The sequence below is a fragment of the Pygoscelis adeliae genome, unplaced genomic scaffold (assembly GCF_000699105.1).
Source record: "Pygoscelis adeliae isolate BGI_AS28 unplaced genomic scaffold, ASM69910v1 Scaffold26, whole genome shotgun sequence".
NCBI lineage: Eukaryota > Metazoa > Chordata > Aves > Sphenisciformes > Spheniscidae > Pygoscelis > Pygoscelis adeliae.
This window is the reverse complement of record NW_008825104.1, coordinates 2,534,096-2,540,245: the sequence shown is the minus strand read 5'-3', so window position 1 is coordinate 2,540,245 and position 6,150 is coordinate 2,534,096.

Here is a 6,150-nt window from a genome sequence, read left to right as displayed (position 1 = left end):
AGTATTTAAAAGACAGATAGATGAGGCGCTTAGGGACATGGTTTAGTGGGCATGGTGTTGTTGGGTTGACGGTTGGACTCGATGATCTTGGAGGTCTCTTCCAACCTTAATGATTCTATGATTCTATGAAAGTCTTGTTTGACAGGGAGATAGTTTGGGTGGGACGATGAGATTGGGGGAAAGTGGGATGTGTAGGTTTTTGGAGGGGATCTGCATTTGAGTACAGAACTAGGGAAAACTGGGAATTGAATGAAGAACCAAAGAGTGTATGAAAATACATGTGGGGTGGAGGAAGGAGCTTGTGATGGGGTAGAAGGCTTCAAGCTTTCCAGAGTTGTAGATTCCTGGATGCTAGTGACCCTTTGCTGCCTTGACTGTTTTATGTCCCAACTCGGCTATCACTGGCTGGAAGGTGGCTTCAGTTGTGAAACACTGGGATACTGCTTGAAGAGTCTTATGGTAAGGAGAGACTGGGAAGTAATGATTCCCGTATTCTGTGAAGTATTTCAGTGAAGTAAAAAAAGCAGGGAATTAAAAAAAAGCCTGAAGAGAACAAAAGATGAGTACTGTTTGTTATGAACACAAGCTGAAGCTGAAGTCTTGCAAAGAGTGAAAGAGCATCGGAATGTATAATCAGACTATTTTATAATGTGTGACAACAGTGACACAAGGAGATTTAATTATGTTTATATGGCAGTTTTCTAATATCTGATTCTGGTTCTGTTGTTCGTCCAACATAGAGCTTTAACAATTAAAAGAATCCGTTTCTGTAGTGCTCGTTTCTGTATGAAGTATTTTGTCAGGCTAAACTTTGTTCAGTTGTCTGATACCATTAAATGATCGGACCACTGCTGTGGTATATGTTCTCTCTCTTTTCCTGTTATGTAAATGCTTTTTTTCCTTTTGTGTAAATACTTCTTGTACCAAACCTAACATGTCTTAAGAATTATAAATAAATAAATGAGTCAGTCTTGGCAAAAGTTAATAAGCTTGTTGGCTAGTATCTACATGCAAATGATTTCTTTCTCCAAAGCTTGTCATCAGCTTTTCCCCTCCATCCACCATTTGGGTTTCTTGTAGTGTTGGGCTTCAGGATTTGACACTGATGGTGGAAGAAGGGACTTCAGGAATATCGTTCTTCAGTTTGTGAGATTCTGACTCAGCCTAGTGTGAGTTTTCAGTGGATTCAGTGAATATTGATTCCTGTCTTATGACTATATGGTCATAAAACTGTAATCTTGAGCCATATCTTGTGATTTAAGATAATTATTTTTTTAACTAATGTTTTTTTTTTTACTTTTAACATAGTAACTGTTTAGCTATGAGTAATGCATATTTTAATTCTAGACCCTAAGTGGTAATATTTGGCAAAAATGGAGCTAAAGTGTTTTTTGCCATACAGGAAAGTACTGAGAGAGTTGTTTGTGTTAAGTCTGGACATTGTTTATGACAGTGTTTTTTGGATGTTGATGTTAATAGAGAAAATAAAGTTATTTGGACCAGCATAGAAAGCAATCCTAGAGCTATGGAAAGCTACAGTGCATTCACACCTGAGTATGACAGGGAACCCAGAACTACCAGAAAGTCATTGCTTTTGAAGTTATTTCTGGGGTTACAGTCAGTAACACTTGTGAAGACACTGACAAGAAGATTACCTTTTGGGGTGATGAGCAGAGAAATATAGTTGTTGATAATTTATTGGTTGGGAATTAGTCAAGGCTATTTTGATGGAAGCCAATGCTTATGGCAATAATGTGATGAAATATAAATGAAAATTACTAACTTGGCATTCCTCTTTTTTTTAATTATCAAACATCCTTATAAATGGCAAATCCATTTATGTGGTTTGGATTGTTTGCCTAATGATGACCGTCTCTAGAAATGACAAGTGCAGTAGGTAAGACTAAATGCTGGTCACTTCTAGAATAAAGTTTCACTGTGCAGAAGAGATGTTAATTGGTTGTGAGCAATATGAGACTGGTCAATAAAATCACAGCTGTTAGAGTAATTTTTCTCTTTTGAGACTAGACATGCAAAGTAGTGGATGTGCTAAGATTGTGCTTCAGCTCAAAACATTAAATATGATCTGCAGAACCTGTTCAGATGTTTGAAAACACAGTGAGAGAATCCAGGCTGTCCTAAACTGTCCTGATGAGGATGTAACCACTAGAGAAATATCTAGTGTTTATAATTCATAGCACACTTGGAAGCTTTTCCATTCTGTTTTTCTGAAATTGTACAAGATCCTTGAGTCAAGGCTGGTGCTACTTGCTTTGTTTCAGTGAGAGCTGACCTTTTATTAGTATACTTTGAAGCAAGAGCTGCTGAAGAACGCATGGAGGTAACGCGTAGTAAATTTTACTTTATAAATTGCAACTTGCTTGCTGTGATGGTGTGGACCAAATGAGATGACGGTGCAGAAGTCAAGAGTGACCCAGTTCTCCAACTTCCATTAAGTTCTGTACAGCCAGTCCACAGCAAGCACTCGCTGTGCATAGAAACTACAAAGCTCAGCTGAATAGCTAAGATCTGTGTGTTTTGGTTTATTTAACTTCTGGTAGACTCAAAAAAGCTATACTTAGAAATATGAGGATATAAAAATGTTTGGTTTATTCGAATTGTCAATTCATAGGCTCAGAAATTACAAAAGCATCGCTGCCAACATTCAGTCAGCTTTTGAACCAAACTTAATTAACCCCAAAATAGTTCTTTGCAGTTTGGCAGATAGCTACAAAAGAACCACAGGAAGAGTATCATGCTGCCTATACTGGAAGGGAGGGTGAAGTAGGCATTGACACCCTCCCCCCAAAACAGCAGCCAACTGGGTCTGGTGGCGTTGTGCTCATGCAGTGTACCCTAGTGACCTGTGAAGGATCCCTCCTCCAGGAGGAACTGAGAGAGACCCAGTAACAAAACCAAGACAACTGCTCTCTTCAGGGCCTGGGCATGCCAGGAGTGTTCATGACTGGGCTGGTGGTCACTGCCTCCTCTTCATAAATCTTCTTTCCCACCCTTCCCCCCTGTCCCTCTAAAAAGTGTGTGAATGCAACAGTCATGTTAAATACTTCTGTTAGTAAATCACAGAATCATAGAATGGTTTGTGTTGGAAGGGACCTCTAAAGGTCATCTAGTCCAACCCTCCTGCTGTGGGCAGGGACATCTTCAACTAGATCAGGTTGCTCAGAGCCCCGTCCAACCTGACCTTGAATGTTTCCAGGGATGGGGCATCCACCACCTCTCTGAGCAACCTGTTCCAGTGCTTCACCACCGTCATTGTAACAAATTTCTTCCATATATCTAGTCTGAATCTACCCTCTTTTAGTTTAAAACCATTCCCCCTTGCCCTATTGCAACAGGACCTACTAAAAAGCCTGTCCCCATCTTTCTTATAAGCCCCCATCAAGTATTGAATAGAAATTAAGATGTTTAGAGAGAAGTGATTAAAAATTAATTAAATTCAAAGAGGTTATGCATTAACCCTAATAAAAATCAAATAGCTTTGTTTTGGCCAGGAGGGGTAGACTCGTATCTCACATCTGCATCTTAATTTGTTGGGTTTGCTTATCACGCTTGCATTTGATTTTTAAGAGAAAGGCATGACAGATACTTCAGCTGGTGGCACTGATAACCCTTAACCTGTTGCACTGCACTGTGATGGCACTGGGATCAGGAAATGAGGGTAAGCCCTGTGAGCGCTCCTGTGTGCTGCACCTGTCAGTATAGGGGTCTGTGGCAGACACCCCTTCCCTGGTTGAAGGCTGTGCTGCCTTCCATGGTCAGAAATTGAAGCTTGGAGATGGGCAGCTTGGTCGTGCTGGGGAAGGAAGCAAAGCGGGATGCAAAGCTCTTCCCTTTCTTCTCATCTGGTGCACACAGAGACCCAGTCTGGACTTGAGGAAGCCTTTCCCTGTGTAAGCTGCACATGTCTAAAGCAGTCTTAAAAGACCTGCAATTTTCTGTTTAAGAGTTCATCATCAGTGCCCTTATTTAAAAGGACACAAGGCCAGTAGGTTGTGTATACACTTAATCAGGAGAAAATGCACGTTGATGGTGTGTCATTGACTGAGTTCAATTAACTTTTAAATGTAAATGAGTAAGTGGCCCCAGTGCAGGAGAAAGGACTCCAAGGGTTGAGTGTTCATTTCTAGGTGGCAAGGTCAGGCTGCTTAATTTCTGTGACCTGAGAGTCTTGTATTTTGGTTTGCCAGAGATTGCATCCAGGTGTTTTTGTCCTCCCATCCTATTATATTTTCTAGAGCTGTAGGTGCCGGTTTTGTGCTTGCTGAAATTACAGTGGAGTTTGCATAGAGGAGAAACCTTGAACTTCTCAGACTGAGGGCAGGTCCCAGCTGGGAGGTTATTTGTAGGTGAGGATCTGTTTGGAAGTATACAATGAGATCTGCCATTTTGAGGTTCGCACGACCGCAAGTGCTTGAGTGGTCGAAATGTGCTGTTCTACATCTATCTTAGTGAAAGGATCAATACTTATATGTGACACTGTATCATCAGTGTGTGATATCAGAGCTAAGGATGCTATACTTAGCCCTTTTGGATTGACAAGTGTTGAATGGGAAATAATATCTCTTTTAAGGTTATAGAGCAAAACCTTACCAGGTTGTGTGCCACATGTTATTGGCATGATAAATATTTTGAGCACTCCTTTAATCAATCTTCCTTGGTTAATATTAACCAAAATTACCTTCTGAGTACAGTTTTGGAAAATACTTTTTGCATTCAAATGTTCAAGTGGAGGTGCATAGCTGGTCATATTGTACTTTGTGTCGTCTTCTGTCAGTAGAGCATTGAAATTATTATTAACCTTTTGGCTAGATAAATTTATCTCTGTAACATATACCTGTACAACTTTTTGGCTGGAAAACCATTTGCAAAGGTAAAATTTTGTGTTGTATGAAAAGTGCAGGTAATGTATTGGATGCTTTCTGCGCATCTGATGCATTTCTTAGCTAAGACTAAATCATCTATAGGCACAAAAACTTAGAGCATTAATTTGATGTTGTGATACTGCAATGTGAGGAAGGACAAACTTCCTGGAGTGTGAAATTTTTTTCCTGGGGAGGGGAATAACAAGTCTTAATGAACTGTGATTAGTTCAGCAGCCTTTTTTTGTATTTTTTCTTAATACTTGTAATGAAATCTCATTTCTTTTTAGACAGAAGTTACCAGGCTCTTAGATCATCAGCTTTTACTACTTTTACCATAGTTGCCTGTGCATTTTCCATCTAGACACTCACTATTTTGGTGTCTAATCAGTTCTTTCACTTTCTAAGCAACTTTCATGTTCTGAGCATCCTAGGTGATATTTAGCTTTGTTTTGATAGTTTCACTCATACAGGGGAAAATCCTCTTTGAAATTGGTTCCACTTCTCTTGAAGACTGGGACTTGGATATATTTGAAAAGGTAAACCTGGCTAACAGTGAACTGTGGTTGGGCGAGGTAATCGGGTGGTTGTTGCTGTTGAAGTTGTGTCCCCCTGCCCTCTCCCTGTAGCTGAGGTGGCCGCCATTTAGGTGCCTAGCGATCATAACAGCCAGGTAATTCAAAGAAAAGATTTAGATGCTGCCAGACGTATTGCATGCGAGTGGGACTTGAAGGAGATGCTGTCTTTTGACTTATGAACAGTTTTTTCTCCAGTTCTTTACCGGACTACTCCTTTTTTAATCTAATCCTGAGTATTCAGAGAGACACTTTTAAGTAGAACATACAGAATATGTTGGAGGCATGTCAGTGCAGGTTATGATTGCGGAGGTCTTCTTGCTTCCAGCTGTTCATACTTATGAAGTTCCTGAGAGCACGGGCTTTTGTGTGGAATTCACTGCTTCATGAACTAACCAAACAGTTAAGTAAGTGATGTATGGAGGTGGGTTGCTCTCAAACAACAGAAGTTTCTTTTTAACAAGCCTACTTAGTATTTAGAGAGGAGGACTTTTGTAGTGAAATTCAGATTTCACTATGTTTCACTGAGCAAGATTAACTGATTTTTGTGAATAAATAAAATGAGCTATATAAAGTTCAGTTTGCCTGCTGATGTCACCAGGCCACACATCAAATGAAGACTTCATCACACTGGGCATGCTTTCATGTAGAGCATGTCCCTGAGGAGGTTTAATGATGCCTTTAATTAGACATAC